The following is a 17,791-nucleotide window of genomic DNA, read 5'->3' as shown; positions in this document are numbered from 1 at the left end:
GAGCCTGCCCACAACAACTGAAGCCCGCATGCCTACAGCTCGTGCTCTGCAACAATAGAAGCCACCGCAACAAAGAGTAGCCCTCACTCACCACAACTAGAGAAATCCTGCGTGCAGTAATGAAGACGCAATACAGCCAAAAAATAAAAATAAATAAAAAATTAAAATTAAAAAAAAGAGCCCCCACCTGAAATAATAGCGGAATTTCCCCCAAGATGTGAGTAAAGGAGAAACAGTTAAAAATTTTAAAGCAACTCTAAAAAGGAAATAATAAATTATACAAAGGAAGATATTCTAAAAAAAAATTTTAGAATTTAAAAAAAGGATTAAAATTAGAGTCTTTTTTAAATCTTGAAAGAAGTAGAAATAATTCAGAGAAAAGGACAATGTCCAAAGACTAATTGAACAGGCTCTGCATAATACAAGAACATATGCTTAAAATAAAACACTAATTTAAAATAGATTAAAGGGATGCCTGTGCGCGAGGTAACTCAAACTGGTGAGAGTCGCTTTCTTTCAGCTTATTTTTCATCTTTTCCAATGCTCAGTGAGGAGACTTCCTGATGATTTCAAAGGATATTTTGGTTTCGAGATTAGCTTTATGGAAGCTAAAAATTAGACATTAAAAATTATCGACTCCTGGTTATTTAGATTTTGAAACTCCTAAAATAAAAGGACATGCTCCTAAATAAGAGGTACTAAACAGCAATAAATATTTTAATGATGGTAATGAGAATGATACCTGCATTTCTAGGAGGATAAGAAAAAAAAAAATCCGACTAGTATAGGAGAGTGTTATCCTAATAAAGTGAGTCTAAAACCAAAAACACACAGAAGGAATTCTCAATCATTAAAAGGATCATGTTAGTAACTCTTAAACAGACAAAAAGAAAATATTTAATATGATATTAATTCCTTTTTTATGTTTTTCAAATTCTATCATTTGTATATGAAGAGGAGCAGAATAAGCCACCCCAAAAGATACCTCTTTGGAGAAAGGATTATCTTGAGCTGATTATTTTTGAGAAATAGCAGACTCAAGAAAAGCTCTGAAAACCAAGAAGTTGCTCTTTGTAAGGGACATTTACATTGATAAGGGAAATCGCCATTTGTGAGGGTGTTTCTCTCTCTGTACTAAGAAGAGAAGAAGGATCCTATATCTCTACAAACTCTTGTTAATGGAGAAGGCAATGACCTAAATCTGTAAAACAACCTTACCCTGTTTACTGTGCTTTTCCCATAATTGTTGCCCCCTTTCCCCCAAGACATACACATTTATGTTTTGTCTTTAGTTGAAGATGGTATTTAAGGTGCTGGCTTGGGCCATTTCAAGGAGTTACTCAGTTTTCCTGGGTATCTTAAATGTATACAGGAGGTATACATGTTATTAAACTTCTGTTTGTTTTCCTCCTGTTAATCTCTCTTCTACTCTCAGGGGCTTCTCAGCCGAGAACCTAGAAAGGTAGAAAGAAAATTATTTTTTCTCCTCTACATATATTTGTTGAAATTTTGAAAAACACAGAAAACCAAATAGAAAAAGAAAACAGTGACTCCTAATTCTACCATCGGGGAATAACAAACACACTTTTGTAGCAAAGGAACCTTTCTCTCCACTCCAGAAACCTCTTCCTAGGAGGGGGTTCTTTGGTAAGAGGCGGAAAAGAGCCATGATCCCAGTTGAAATAATAATGCAGCAGAGGTAGAGTCAAAGAGTGTCTGCTAGGAGAGGAAAGTGATGCTGTACAAATGCTTTCTTTTTGTTTCATAAATACTTCTCTCTGAAGGACCCAGAGAGACTTTCCACAACCCCCTGAACTCCACCTGGGGGGTAAACTGAAAGATGCCAATTGACTAGCCTTAGAATCCAAGGAAGACAGAGACAAGGAAACCTTAAGATGGGTTTCAGTGTGGGGTACAGGAGTGAGAGCCAGAGAGGAGAGACTGACCAATGCCTATAGGAGGGGACATAGGGACCAAGAACACCCTTAACGTAATGACAACACCATTAACAGCAAAGGAAATCTTCTCTACAAGCTAGTCTTTAGGAATGCACACTTATCAGAAAGATTTCCTTTAGTTAATTAAATAAACCCTCTAGTCCTCCCAAACATTATGGCTCAGTTAAGGGAATTCTACTCTACAGAGAGTATATTTTGATCATTTTTTTCATATCCTTCCCAAACATACTTTTTAATGGAGAGAGGGCACTATATATTACATGGATGCCTCATTTATTTATTTCCTCCTCAGATATTTTGGTTATCATCTATTCTTTTCTCTTTTTTCTGTTTTTGTTTATTTGTGTGTTTTGTTTTGTTTTGTTTTTATGAGAGAAGGAAAGGCAAGAGCTATTATCAATAATGTTTGTATATGCATCAATACAGAAATTTCTCTTTGCATTTTTCTGATTATTTCCTGAAGAAAAATCACTAAAGTAGGACCCATGGGCCAAGCAATAGAAAAATGAAGCCATAATGGTGTTAATGATGGAAACAGTTGCTCTTTAGAAACACCAAAATAAATGAGTGCTCATTTTCACATGGTTACTTTATTAATTCCATAGTAGCATTTACCATGTCATTACTGCTGTCCTGCAGGACTCAGACTGCCTCTACTCTCAATGCATTTGCTTGTGACATGACCAGGTCCATTATGTCCTTAAGGTCCTTACCTGTTTCATTAACTTCCTCTTTTTTCACTGTCCTCGTATGCAAGAGGAGTCTGTATTTTTCTTCAATGTTCCAGATGACTCTGCCTTGAACTTTAAGAATCTCAACAGCTGCTGGCTGTGCTTGTTGAGATAAGTCCTTAACCTTGGCATTCCCCAAAGCTATATGTAGGTATCTAAAACTGGATCCATGTGGAACAGCTCAGTATGGCAACTTCTTCATCAACTGTGCAAATCAGAAGAGCCAGAGAGAGGGACTTCAGCAAGAGGGAAGTCAGTCTTTTGTAACCTACTCTTGGAAGCCACATCCCATCATTTTTTTGCATTCTGTTTGTTAGAAGCAAGTGTGGGTCCAGCCCACCCTCTAGGCTTTTTCTTCCTTCCTTCCTTCCTTCCTTCCTTCTTTCCTTCCTTCCTTCCTTGCTTCTTCCTTTTTACTGAAGTAGAGTAGATGTACAATGTTAGTTTCAGGTGTAGGACATAGTGATTTGATATTTTTATAGATTATTCTCCATTTATAATTATTGTAAAATAATTGGCTATATTCCATGTTTGTGCACGTGCAGCCCCATATCCCTCGTAATGCCCTGGGGGACCTGGCATCCTAAGGAACCGTGAATCTTGGGATGATCTCCAGCCCAGAGCCCATTCCCAAGGCCTCCCATGTCAGAACGCCTCCCTCACAATTCCAGAGGCAGAGACTTAGGAATCAATTCCAGAAGCAACTTCTCTCCAGGGGTGGAGTTTGGGGGAAAAACCAGTTCTTTCTCAGCTTCTGCCTTTTCAGTATCTGGCAGACCACCAGTACCTGTGCTTTCTCCCAGTCCTGCTAACTTTTTGGAGCTCAAGTTACAGTGAGCTCAACTTTTTGTACTTTCTCAGCACTGTTAGCATTTACTATTAATTGATTACCAACTGCTTTTCATGTTACAGAATTTTTGGTTTCATTAAGCTGCTGGCATCCCCACTGGCTTTTTAATATCTTATGGATTTACATAGATATTTCTTACTTTACTTAGACAGGGTTTGAGAAAGGAAAGTAACAGCTATGCTTCGCATTATGTAAACTGGACCAAAAGTTCTTTACGTAATAAGATTACCTATGTCCAAAACTAGGCTCCATCATTTACCAGCTGTATGACCTGGACAAATTACTGTGCCTCAGTTTCCTTATTTACAAAATGTGGATAATAGGACATAGTGTTGCCATACAGAGACCCTATTTAGGGCACTCCATGAAAGCTAACTGTTGCTGTTACTTTCTCTGTCATATATATTGTAAAAGTTGTCTTCTACTAGTAATTCTATTTATGTGTGTATAGATATAGGAGTGTGTGTGCATATCTTTATGCTTTTCAATAATAAAAGCCAGCATTTATATAGTGCTTACCATGTACCTTTTAAGCACTTCACATATATTAATCTGTGGTTCGGAAGGAGAATTACAATGGAAATTAGAAAATATTTTAAACTGATAGTGAAAACAGAACCTAATAAAACTTATGGGGTGTTTTTACTATTATGTTTCCTAATTAGCCATCACTGGTGTCTTAAAAATGTTTTAGCTTCTGTTCATTTATTTTGAATCTAGTTTCAATGCTGAACAAAGCCTCAGGCAGAGGGCTTATGAGCTATTAGTTTATTTGGAATTACCATTCCCAGGAACAGGAATGAGGCACAAGGGGAGTGAAGCGGGGGAGATGGGAGATTCCATGTGAACGTGAACTGGGGAGGTGGCTGCCTGCAGGTGTGTTCACTGCAAGCCCAGGATCCATCCCCAAGGAGCTCTGTGAGCTGCACCTCTGGACAGTCTTTGGTGGGAGGTGATGTGAAGGGTATGGGGAGGAATGACTCATTCTTTGGCGAAGAAGAGAAAATACTTTATCTACCAGTTTCCATCTTCTTTCTTCCTCTTTCTCTCCGGGATATAAGCTCCTCAATTCCCAGCCTTGGCCAAAATTCAACCCGATAAGCTCCTTTCTCTCCAGAAACTTGGCCCCTAAAGTCCAAGCTGCTTCAGCTGTCTCTGAGGACTTCAAACAGAATCCCTTTTTTCAATATACCCAGCTTTTCTGCTCGTTCTCATGGAGGCATTGGTCTACTACAAACCATATCATTGAGGTCAGAAGGGAAAGCTCACCCGCATGTTTTGATCTGTGATTTTTTTCATTGCTATTTTTCCCTAAATAATTAAGAGTTTTAGTTTTGATTAACTCTTGACCGAAGAATCATTAAGAAGTATGTTGGGTTTTGTTTTTGTCAGTTAGTTTTCTATTGCTGATGCTCTAAAACTTGGTAGGTTAAAACTACAACATAAATTATCTCACCATTTCTGTGGGGCAGGAACCTGGGCAGGGCTTACCTGAGGGCCCCTGGCACAGCACCTGTCCCAGGCTGCAAGCAAGGTATCAGCCAGGACTCAATGGCCTCAAGGTTCCACTGAGAAAGGACCTGCCTCCAAGCTCACTCATGGGATTGTTGGCAGAATTCCATTTTTCCAAAGGATATTGAAGTGAGGGCCTCAGTTCCTCCCTGGCTGCTGCCCTGAGGGGTCTTCAGTTCCTTGCCAGGTGGGCAGTTCAACAGGGCAGCTTGCGTCATCAACTGAGCACATGAAAAGAGCCAGAGAGCGGGACTTCCGCAAGAGGGAAGTCAGTGTTTTGTAACCTACTCTTGGAAATAATATCCCATCACTTTTATTGTATTTTGTTTGTTAGAACCAAGTCCCCGGATACAGCCCACACTCTAGGCTTTTTCTTTCTTTCTTTCTATTGAAGTATAGTTGATTTACAATATTATATTAGTTTCTCGTATACAGCATGATTTGATATTTTTATAGATCATAGTCCCTTGAAAGTTGTTACGAAATATTGGCTATTTTCCCTGTGCTGTAGCTTATTTATTTTATGCATAGAAGTTTGTGCCTCTTAATCTCGGCTTTTTCTGTGTTTGAAGCATCCCCTGTTGTATTTGGAAAAGCCTGTAAACCTATACAGAAAGTGAAAACGTCAGACACCACAAATTCACTATCTTCCTGGCAGCTGGCATACGGGTACATGATCTACGCTTATTCACTGAGATGTGCCACTGCAGACTTTGAAATAAAAGCAACTTATGGGAAGAAACGGGGTGGCAGCAGAGAGGCAGCTGTATCCAAGTGCCAGGCACAGCAGTGAGATGGAAGCTCTTCGGATCCAGCATTCAATACTTCTGCAGTCCACACGATAATATCTTCGCGTGGTTATCTGCTTACTTCCTGGGTTACCTAGACTCCAAGCCTGATTCTGGGACCTTCTGGGAGATATTGTGAGCTAACCAATATTTTGAAGTGAATTCCTTTTTTGTTAAATTAGCCAGTATGGTTTTCTTTAACTTGCAGTGAAGAAAGCTGGGTGCTCAACTGTCCTATTTATCACATTATTCCATTCCTGATAGCATCTTCATCAAGATCGAAAGCTCTCCATCTCTGCTCTTAATCTCCCATTTTCACTTCTTTCTTCTTTTGGCTCACCTTTTTTGTATTTCTGTCCTTTCCATGTGAATTCTAAGATATGTGTGTGTCTTTCACCAAATGATTTGCTTTTCTGCAGTATCAATTGGTCTTCAAATGACAACTTGACTTCTGTAATTTTATCTCTGCAGTGTTTTCAGTCTTCCCATTCACAGTCAGTTATCTCTTATTTCTACCAGCCTCTCAGTATTCTTATTCATGTGAGACTGGGATTTTCATCTCCACAGCAATCTCTTATTTCCAGAATTTATCTACTCTTAAATTTTGTTGAACATGGAAGCAAATGTTTCCCCAAATTAATCTTTGTTTTCTATAGTAAATTTTCCTGTATCTTAAGCGCTAAGCTCTCTGTCATCTGCAGTGCAGAATCTTTTCAAAGATCCACCCTTATGTGGGTAAATTTCACTTCAGGGAACTCACTGTCCACCTTGTTGCTGCTGGAATCTTCTCAGATATCACCTAGATGATATCACTATGATGATCTGCTTGGCCCTAGGCAACATTTTTTTTTAAGTTTAGATTAAATCTCAGCTCACAGAACAAATATGGTATATTCTTTATAGTGTTGACTCTAAATAGGAAACTTCACAGGTAGAATATGTTGCTTATAGAATACATTAACTTATAAAAAATTCCACCACAATATGATCAAACTCAACTGAAAAATAGCAAACTGCAAAAAATGTAGCAATATTCAAGTAAAGATCAATGTCTTTAATGCCCATAAATATATATTATGCTTACTATAAATGTTATTGATTTTAATAAAGTATTGATGAGTAAGAAACCAATAATCTTATAGACATGGCAAATTTCATGAATAGATAATTCACAGAAAAAGAAATATACATATTTTTATACTTATAAAAAGATATTCACTTCAAAATAAGAGAATTGCAAGTGAAATACAATATGATTGCATTTCTTACCTATCATCTTGGCAAAATTATGTGGTACACTGAATAGACAAGGGTTTGGAGAAACAGGCACATCATACATTGTTACTGGTGGTGTTATTTTTGTACTGCTCCATCTTTATAAATGTTGCCAATAGCTATTAAAATTTAAAATGTTTATACCTTTTGCCTCAGCAATTCCACTTGAGGGCTTTTATCCTACAGATGCACTTACACATAGGCTTAAAGACAGTGTAATGAACTATTAATTGTGACATTTTCTACAGCAGCAAAAGATTAAAACAACTTACATTTCCATCAATAGGAGAATGATAAATTAAAATAAACTATAGGACATCATGAGATGGAATACTATGCAACGCCAAAAACACTGACATAACTCTGGTCGTTCGAACATGGAAAAATTGCCAGAATATGTTGGAAATAGTAGAAAAGAAAACAAAGTCCTGAATAGTGTTTGTATCATGCTATCACCTGAATGAAATAAAAAGGAGGCACCTACCTAAATGCTGGTTAGAATATAAGAAACAGGTCATAATGTTGACTCTTAGAAAAAGCACTGTGGAACAGGTGGGCGAGGATGGGATATAGAGCTACTTTTTACTCTGTGCCCTCTGTAACATTGGATATTTGACCAGACGCATGATTTCAAAAATACAGCAATTAAAGTTTTAATGAGATTGAATAATGCAGCTGCCATTTTTTTATGTACATGTATTTCAACTGTTCTGCTTGTGTATTTTTAATGGTAAAAATCGAGGCAGGAGTAATATGACTTTTACTTTTGTTCCTAAGATTCTCAAGCAATTTTATAAACCAAATAAAGGCTAATTTAAAAAAATAATGGAGGCAAAATTATTTGCAGAGGTATCTTGGCAGTAAATTCATTAGATAGTAAAACAGCTTTGAAGAATAAAAGCCAATGCTCAAATGCTGGTCCTTTGCAATTAATATTGATTCAGAACTTGAGCAAATGATATGTAAAAAACCTGTCCAATCCACAATGTGGGCCCACATGTCTACATATATGTAGAGTCACAGTATACATACGGTACATTCTTTAGATTCCTTGCAAACTATCAAGTCTTTGATATTTGCTCTGAAATAATTTCACCTGTGTTGATGATTGCATATTAAAGAAAAAAGAAAACTCGGTCTTAATCTTGCATTTTCTTTCATTTCTTCCTTTTTACCAGTTAAATTTATTGCATTTTTTTCATCCAAGTGGGAGTGTTCTCTTTATTAAGACTGCTAGACTGAGTTCATAATGTAGTTAATCTGTAGCAGTCTTTTAATTAACATGCCAAGATTTTGAAAGGATTGCAGTTTTGTGAGTAAGAATGGCTGCTTCATTTGTCATATTGTATTTAGGAAAAAATTTAAAGGCCTTCAAGTCATTTTTCTCTCTAATAGACTAAGAATCAATTGAGTTAAACAACAGACACACACCCCTTGTATCTAATGGTGTTAGCCTGTCAATATTTCAGAAATAGTTTTCCTCAAAATAAACAAATAATAATTATTGAAATGGGAATTCAAGTTTGAAAGGAGTTTATTAAATCAATTTCTCTACTTTTGTGTTGAAATTTTCCTGTCTTAAAAATAATGTTTGAGCATTGTTGACTCCAGATACTAAGGTTTACAATTCCCTCACTTCTCTTAACTTCTCCTTGTCTTCCCTCTCTTTTCCCTCTTCCCTACCCTTCACTTAAAAGGAGCAGCAGATGAGCTCACTCCCTGAGAGATAGTTCATTCATTCAACAAATATTTCCTGCAGGCTTCTGTGGGTGGCTCCCAGACTCTGTTCTAGGCTTGATGACCACAGTGTAAACAAGACAAAGCTCATGAGGTTTCATGAGGCTTAAATCCTAGAAGTGAGGGCAACAAATAAACAAAGGTACTCATTTCAGATAGTGATGGGTATGTCTCCCATTGGTGTACAATCCCAAAATTTAGGTACTTAAAATGACACTCACTTATTTGTTCATGATTCTGTGCATTGGCTATTTGGGCAGGGCTCAACTGCGAAGATTTACCTGCACAGAGATAAATATCAGCTCGGTTCACGTATGTATTTGTAGTTAGTTGGAAAATTGCCTGTAGGCTGGCAGTTGGCTTGGGTTGTAGGCTGGGACACCTTAATTCTCTACCACGTGATCTCTCCAGCAGACTATCTGGGACTTATTCAAATGATGGTCTCGGAATTCTAAGCCCAGCAAGTGAAGGCAAGACCTAATGCACAAGGAATTTTAAGTCTATGCATGTATCATATTTTTTATTGCTCTATTAGCCAACCTAGTCACTAGGCCAAGGCCAAAGTCACTGTGGAGGGTGACTAAACAAGGGCATAGACACAGAGAGGGAAATTATTGCAGCCATCTTTGCAAAAAATATTCCACGTATGTCATGTGCCAAGGATCCCAGATTGAGGCATTTACATGCAGGTCTGGAGCACTGGCCACCAAGAGGTCCTGCTTATAATTTTGTTTCTATATGTCTCAAAGTATATTTATTAAAAAAAAGCTTTCTTGTCCATTGGAAAATCCTGCATTAAACAGTTATTATCATCATTACCTATATAGCAGCGATCTTCAGGGCTTCTCCGGGAGTGAGACACACACAATAGGAATTCCTAAAATGGGGGATTTCCCTTCTAGGATTTCACAGACTTTTTTGACCACAAAGTATCTCCCAAGGTAGATGCTACCCAACTCCAAACAGTTGCTGCCATCAAGATTGTGGGTTTAATATTTCCAGATCTTCTAGGGATTCAAAAGAAGCAAGAATGGTGTTGTCTTTTTTTTTAATGTGAAATTGTCTAATTTTTAGATGTTGACAACTTGTTCAAATGTTTTTTTAAAAAAATATGCTATAAATATATTTTTTAAAGAAATTTCATTGAGATACAGTTAACATACAATAAACTGCATATATTTAGAGTGTACAATTTAGTAACCTAATCTCCCAATTCATTCCCCCCCAACCCTCCCCGCTTTCCCCACTTGGTTTCCATATGTTTGTTCTCTACATCTGTGTCTCTATTTCTGCCTTGCAAACCGGTTGATTTGTACCATTTTTCTATGTTCCGCATATACATGTTAATATACAATATTTGTTTTTCTCTTTCTGACTGTATGACAGTCTCTAGGTCCTTAAAAGAAATAAGCAAGGCGTGGGATGAATTGGGAGATTGGGATTGCCATATATACATTAACAATAAGAAAAAAAATATCAAATTGTACACTTCAAATATATGCAGTTTATCGTATGTCAATTATATGTCAAAAAAAGTTCTTTAAAAAATTTAAAAAATAGACAGTAAAAAAAATACATAAATAAAAGAAATAAGCAAAATACAACTACAAATCCATTGTGGCTAGTTGGGGACTTTAAAGGATCAAGGAAACTCTTGGGAAAGAACTCATGCTGATGGAGGGCAGAGTGGAGGCTCAGAGGTTTGGTAAAAGGACAAAAGGTCCAGGTAGAAGGGAAGGGCTGGTTCTGAGCACAGCACTGAGTCTGTTGCTCAGACTGTTCTTGGACCAATACAAAAGACCTCACGGAGTTCCCCTAAGGGGAGGACAATACAGGCTTGAATGCAGGCCAACAAATTGTTCTCTATAACCTCCATGGGCACCAGAGCCCAGGGAGTGAGCATCTCTGATGACCTCAGCTCAGCACTCTCAGCATCAATAAAGACTCTAGGCCTTCGTGTCCCAAGGAATCAGCAGCAGGAGAATCTACCTCTTTCTGATGGGTCCACTTTTCACTGATTTGTTGCTTGTCAATTGGAACAGAGATGAGATGAAAGAGAGGCAATTTTCCTACTCAGCTTTCCTATTGGAAGGAAGTGTTTCCCAGGAAGCGTGTTAACTAGGTCCATTCCTTCTCCCTATCTGATCTGATGTATATGCAGGACTCTGAGGGTTAACGGCACTGACCGCTAAACCATCCCCTCCCCCGCACACCTAACCCCAGATAGCTGCTTCTCCTTTCATCTCCTTTGTAGTAAATTGTATTTTTCAAAGCTGTGCTGTCCCATGTTCTGACATAATGTGACCCTGCCAGCCACCCACCCTCTGCCCCAATCAACAGGTGGAGTCTGTTCCCTTCCCCTTTGGATCCAGACTGACTTTATGAATCTCTTGTCGCCTATACAATGGAGAGAAGTGACTCTATATGACCTCAGAAAGGCCTTGCAGCTGCTGTCTGTTTCTCTTGGTTCCCTGGGTCGACTGCAAAGTTTCTCAGCATCAGCACTATTGATATTCTGGGCTGAATAATTATTTGTTGGGAGGAGTGGGTGAGGGTTGTCCTGTGCCTTAAGGATGTTTAGCAACATGCCTGGCCTCTACCCCTTCGATGACAACAGTACCTTCTCTCCCAGTTGTAACAACCAAAACTAGCTCCAGATCACATTGGCCACTGTCCCTTGGGAGGGCAAACTCACCTTCTGCTGAGAACCTCTGTTCTATAGGAAGGCAGCCAACATTGAGGAAGCTCAACTACTCAAGACCAGCATGCTGGAGACATCACATGTAGGTGCTCCAGGGCACAGCCCCAGCTGGAGCCCAGGCAGCCAGCCACCCTCACCAAGGTGCTAGGTGTGTGAGCAGAGCCATCCTGGACCCTCAGAGTGGTCCATCTGCCAGTTGAGTACCACTAAGTCATCTCAGTCAGCGTCCCTAGAGGCAGAAGCATGACCCAGCCCAGCCCTGCCTGAATTCCTTCTACAGAATGTGTGAAATCGAATTTTTAAAAAGGCTGCTTTTTTAACCCACTACGTTTCAGGATAGTTTGTTATGTAGCACTAGTTACTGAAGCACCTATATAGATGAAAAGTGAGAAGTAATGACTCTTTGCTATTTTTTTTAAAACAGGGAAATTAGTATTCATTGCTTGCCCTTGGGTGTTTATTTTAATTTTCGTAATTTGCTGAGGAACAAATGAAGTTGCTCTCACTCATGAAGCACATATTGATTGAGGACCCATGTTTGTACCAGGAATCATGTTGGATCCCAGAGGCACGCAGACAAATACGACATTTTTGAATCATTGTATCTGTGTAATTCCCTTTGTGTATCCTGTTATCTAACAAGCATTCTCACTTTTTTGAGTTGGTGACCTTGACATGACCTTCACTCTTTCGGTTTTTTTTTTTTTTTTGCTTCTGCTCATGCCATTCCTCTACCTGGAACTTACCCCTCCCTCTCCATTTTCTTAAATCTTGTCAGCACTGGGGTCAAATCCAACACCACCTCCTTCACAAAACCTTATCCATTAGGCAGAATTACTTCCATCTCTTTTTTCGGACTTTCACTTTTTTTCTCCTCCTCTCCCAAGCTTAGTATTAACATCCTTACTCATCTGGTCCTTCCACCTACTTCATAGAGAAAATGGAACTTCCAAGCATTGAGTTCTGTTGGCTTCCAGCTTCCCAATCCACAAACACATCTGCATCTTTGATGCAAGCAGCCTCCTGTGTTAGGGTTCTCCAGAGAAACAGAACAGTAGGAGATAGATAGATGATAGACAGATGATAGACAGATGATAGACAGATGATAGGTAGATAGATAGATAGATAGATAGATAGATAGATAGATAGATAGATGATAGATAGATAGATAGATAGATAGATATAGATAGATGATAGATAGACAGATGATAGATGATAGATAGATAGATAGATAGATAGATAGATGATAGATAGATAGATGATAGATAGATGATAGATGATAGATACATACATACATGCATACACACACACACAGATAGATACATAGAGAGATATTTATTGTAGGAATTGATTCACATAGTTATGGAGGGTGAGACGGCCGTGACCTGCCCTTTGCAAGCTGGAGAACCGGAAAACCAGTGGTGTAATTCAGTCCCAGACCTGAGAATAGGGCCAGTGTAAGCCCCAGTTTGAGTCAGAAGGCCTGAGAACCAGGAGCACGGATGTCTGAGGGCAGGAGAAGATGGACGTCTCAATTCAAGCAAAGAGAGTGAATTTTTCTTTCCTCAGCCTTTGGTTCTAGCCGGGGCCTCAACAAATTACATGATGCTGCCGGCATTGGTGAGGACCATCACCTTTCCTCAGTCTACTGATGCAAATGCTCATTCTTCCAGAGACGCGCTCACAGCACACCCATGTTACCAGCTCTCTGGGCATCCCTTAGTCCCGTCAAGTTGACACGTAAAATTAACCATCACACCTCCTTAACTCCATTTTCATAGGACAACTTGTTGTCTTCAGTTGAAAGCCATGCCATCTCTGGATCCACTGCCCCCGACCTCTGGGAGCCAGGGTCCCTTTTCCGTTTTCTCCAGAATCTCTCTCTCTCTCTTTCCCTCATTAGCTCCACCTTAAAATAATAACCCAAATCCTCTCACACCGATAAAGGATTCCATCTCTAGATTTACTCATTCTTCTTTTCAGAGTCAACGTTCTTGGAAGAGTTCTTTCCAATCACTGTCTTCACCTTGAATCCCTCATGTACTTGTTAATCTCATATAATTTCCTACTTCCTCATCCTACACACAGCCCTCACCCCTACCTCCATCCCAAACTCTTTCTATTAATACTTCTCTGGTGAAGGTGGCCGCTCACTTCATTGTGGCTAAATAGACAATTTTCCGCCTCCATACCAAAACGTTTGTTATGATTGACAGTTGCTCACTTCCTCCTGCCTACAACCCCTTGGCGTTCAAGGACACCATTCTCCCTTCAGCCCTGCAACTCCTTCTCAGTATTTGTTCTTTTTTTTTGGGAGGGGCGGGGGTGAAGGGAGTAGCCTATTCTCTCTCTCTGCACACGTGTAAATATTCTCTTCTCTTCTCACATGTTCCTGCCGCTCTCCTCCCGGGGCCACCTCAGGGCTCTCAGACACGCCCACAGCTTCTTCAGTCACCCGAACATCTCCCAAGTCAATGCTTCCCAGTCCCAACCCCAACCACTCTACAGAGCTCTAAACTCATAGATTTAGCAGCCTCTTGGAGATACCCATTTAATTGTTCTTCAGATGTCTCCAGTGCTCAAGGTTCAAGACCAAACTCACGATCTGCCTGTTTAAATATGTCCCTCCTAAGGCTTCCACCTTGGGGACTGGCACTATTCTCATGGAAGCATCTGACAGAGCCCCCGCACCCTATTAAGTACCAGATCCTAAGGATTCTGCCTCCCTTAATTCAGCTCACATCCATCTACACGGACTGTGCCTTAGCTCAGACCCTCATCATTTCTCCCCTGGACTGTTGCAGCAGCCTTTAATTAACCCCCATCTCCAACTTTGCCCTCCCTCCAGCTATTCTCCATCCCACTGCAAAATTTATCCACCTGATGTAGACATTCGATGATCGTGGTGACATGGTTAGACTCTTCCTTGAGAATGAAGTCCAGGTTCCCCAGTCTGGCAGGCTAGGCTTCGTGCTCTGGTCCTTGCTCACCTTTCCAATTCCACCTCTTGCTGCATCAGTCCCCTGTACACTGGTCACACTAAGTATGTTTGCAGTTCCTTGAGTACATCATACTCTTTCATGTCCATGACTTGCCGATGTGACATTTTGCTCTACTATTTTTTCTTCATCTTTCTGGAATATCCTTCTCCCATCTTACCCCTTTCTTAACTGGCTAATCTAATTAGATGAGTTAGACAAGCCAACTATTAACAGATCATTGCTGTATTTAGAAGATGTGTCTGTAACTCAGTACAACAATGAAAATATTAGAATTTAAGTTTCTGGTTTTTTTGACTTTAAGATGATTCAGTGTTAAAATGCATTTCTCAGTTTTGTCCCCACAGAACTTAACATTTTAAAGCAGTTTAGCAGCTGATATTTTATTTAGCTGCTGACTTATTCTCTCTACACCACTCCCTCCTCCCTAGAATATAGGCTCCATGAAGCCAGGGACCTCAGCTGTGTCGTTGCTGCAGATCCCATATGCCTAGAACAGTGCCCAGAAGAGGGTGGGCACTGAAACAGTACCATATGTGTCCAATGAAACAGTGAATAAATGCTCAGTCTTAAAACACTCAGCCCAGCTGTCAACTCTTTGGGTTGCCTGCCCTGATGCCCCCGAAGGAGGATAGTGTAAGATCATCTTCCTTGCGGCACTCAGGTTTTTCTCTATGATTGCGCTTAGAACTGTATGTTGTAACTATCAGTAACCCTGTCTGTTCCCACTGCCCCTGTAAATGTATCATCACTTTTTGAGAGCAGGGACCACCTCTTTATGTTTGTATCTGCAGCTTTAAGTATAGTTCCAGGCATACAGTAGATCTTACATGTCAAATAAGTAACCCCAGTGCACCTTCTATGACCACACTCTACATGGGTTCTTTGTTTCCTTTGCTGGCCCACAAGCACTTTGAGAATCAGAACTCTGTTTTCCAAGTCTTTCTCCCACTGTCTATTACCATGCTGTTCACATTCTAGACACACAATAAATGTTGAATTAAATTACCATTAGTGTTTCATATGTTCAGATAAACCTAAATGGAGCTCATCAAAAACAACAAGATGTTCATTTTTCCACTGCTGACCAACATGATGCCAGGGTATGGAAACAGATGGTTAGTTGTGACTTTTATAATTACATGGAATACATTCTTTCAAACAACAAATTGCTGTGGAACCTTTGGCATCTAGTCCATACTTAATAGTTTGCACAGTTTCTGTTAGGATTTTCTACTGAGTTTCCCGCTATCTTCAATCAGGACCTCCTAGGGGGATAATTTCTATAACCAGGGTGTCCAATCTATCACAACCTGGATAAAATAGCCTGCAGAACAGTTCAACTCCCTTTGCTACCATTGTGTACTCACCAAGCCTATGCATTATTTATCTGTTGGGTGACAAGAAGCAGAAAATTTCCTGGTCTACCTCTTGGACAGTGTTTACTTAGCCCTAAAAAATTCTGACTCTGAATCTCTTCTTGTGAGATTTTGTATTGCTTAGAACATTACTCCTGACCTGCTACAATTAGATGCATCAACATTTATTTTATAGTAGCTGTAACTTAATTTCCTCAATACTTGATAAACCCTTGCACCTAGATTGCGATTTGGAAAGAAAAGAGGGTATTGGTATAATTTTGAGGATAGATCGCTTCAACTGTTGGTTAATTTTATCCAAATTATGTTTAATCTTTTATAGTTTCTACTGTATATAAAAACATGCTTGCTTTTGCTAATTCAAGTGTTAACATAACATTGATTATTTTGAGAATATAAATTTTAATCACAGTAGAGTCGCATTGTATCCAGATTAGATTCTAAAATCAGCCTATTTGGCAAAAGTCATGTGTAAAAAATTACCCGTCTGCCACACAAAGGCAGACCTTCCTTCTCTCCCAAGACCAGTGCAGCCAGATCTCTTCTCACATCACCATGGATTGCTGTTTCATTATTTCCACACCAAATGAAATTACTGGCTTGCATTGAAGGGCCATTTTGTATGAACAGCATATATCTGAACAAGAATAATTTTCAGTAGTGTGACATGATCAACAACCAGAGGCTCCCGGGACCAACATCAGGGTGACCTCCCATTTAATCCGCACTTAAGAGCATGTGTGGACAGACCCACCACCAGGCAGTGTCTCTCCCTCTCCCTCTGCAAGTTAGATAAATCACAGAAGTTCATCGTGCATATTAGGTGTCTACACTAAAAGTTTTCTTAACTGTACTCAATAACTTATTACAAACCCAAATGAAACTAAGAGCATGTCTGTCTAACCATCCATTCCAACAATTTCCCATGTCTGATCATGCAAGTCTTGATTTCTGTTCTGCAGTTCTGAACTTCCCTTACTGTGGCCACTCACATAAGAACAAATCAGCTTTGTCTATTTCTTCCGTATTTTAATAAACATAGAAGAGCGTCCTGATGGCATTATTTACGGTTCTAGCTTTAGGACTCTGAATTTTCTTAGATAACTAAAAAAGAAAATAAAGCACACTCTTTCAGCCCTCTTGGACCCTGTAGAGCCCTGCTGGGAACAGACTTCTGAAATGACAAATATGTCTGGAAGGCTGTGCTCCAAGGTCATATTTGTTGGCTAGAAGTGGGGTCTACGGAAGCAGAGGGAGCACACAGCTCCCCTGAAAATTGAAGGTGTACATGCTTGTGATGAAACTGAATTCTATTTAGGCAAGAGATATGCTTGTATGTACAAAGCAAAGAATAACACAGTAATTCCTGGTGGAAAACCGAACAAAACCAGAGTAATCTGGGGAAAGATAACTCACATTCATGCAAAGAGTGGCATGGTTCTTGCCAAATTCCAAAGCAACCTTCCTGCTAAAGCCATTGCACACAGAATCCATGTGATGCTGTACCCTTCAAGGATTTAAACTTATTGAAAAGTAAATAAATATAAGTATAAGAAAAAAGAAAAGGCACAGCCTACAGCAGACATGCCCCTGCCCCCTCCTCCCCCCCCCCCCCCCCCGCCCAGATTGATTACACTTCTGTGCTGGTGGCACCTGAATAGGGAGTCAGGGATTCTGCAAAGCCACTCACCAAACACTCCTTGGCACTGCCTGCCAGGGGGTCTTACCTGAACTTGACCCTCCCCTACCTGCGCCCAAGCCCCTGCTGGGCTGGAGGGCAGCCTCCCCCAGCTGATCCCTGGAATCCAGTCCCAGGCAGAGGGCAGCAGTGCTCACAGGGTAAGGACATGCAGAGGCACGG

The 17,791-nt window shown here is 39.9% G+C and overlaps 1 pseudogene; it reads left to right on the top strand.

Annotated features, from left to right (window-relative positions):
* The first annotated feature begins 17,109 nt into the window (after positions 1-17,109).
* Positions 17,110-17,451, top strand: LOC130837289 (60S ribosomal protein L35a-like; annotated as a pseudogene).
* The last annotated feature ends 340 nt before the right edge of the window (positions 17,452-17,791 follow it).

Source organism: Hippopotamus amphibius, chromosome 15 (assembly GCF_030028045.1).
Source record: "Hippopotamus amphibius kiboko isolate mHipAmp2 chromosome 15, mHipAmp2.hap2, whole genome shotgun sequence".
NCBI classification, from domain to species: domain Eukaryota; kingdom Metazoa; phylum Chordata; class Mammalia; order Artiodactyla; family Hippopotamidae; genus Hippopotamus; species Hippopotamus amphibius.
The sequence above is the reverse complement of the archived record's forward strand: the minus strand, read 5'-3'. Positions and strand labels throughout refer to the sequence as shown.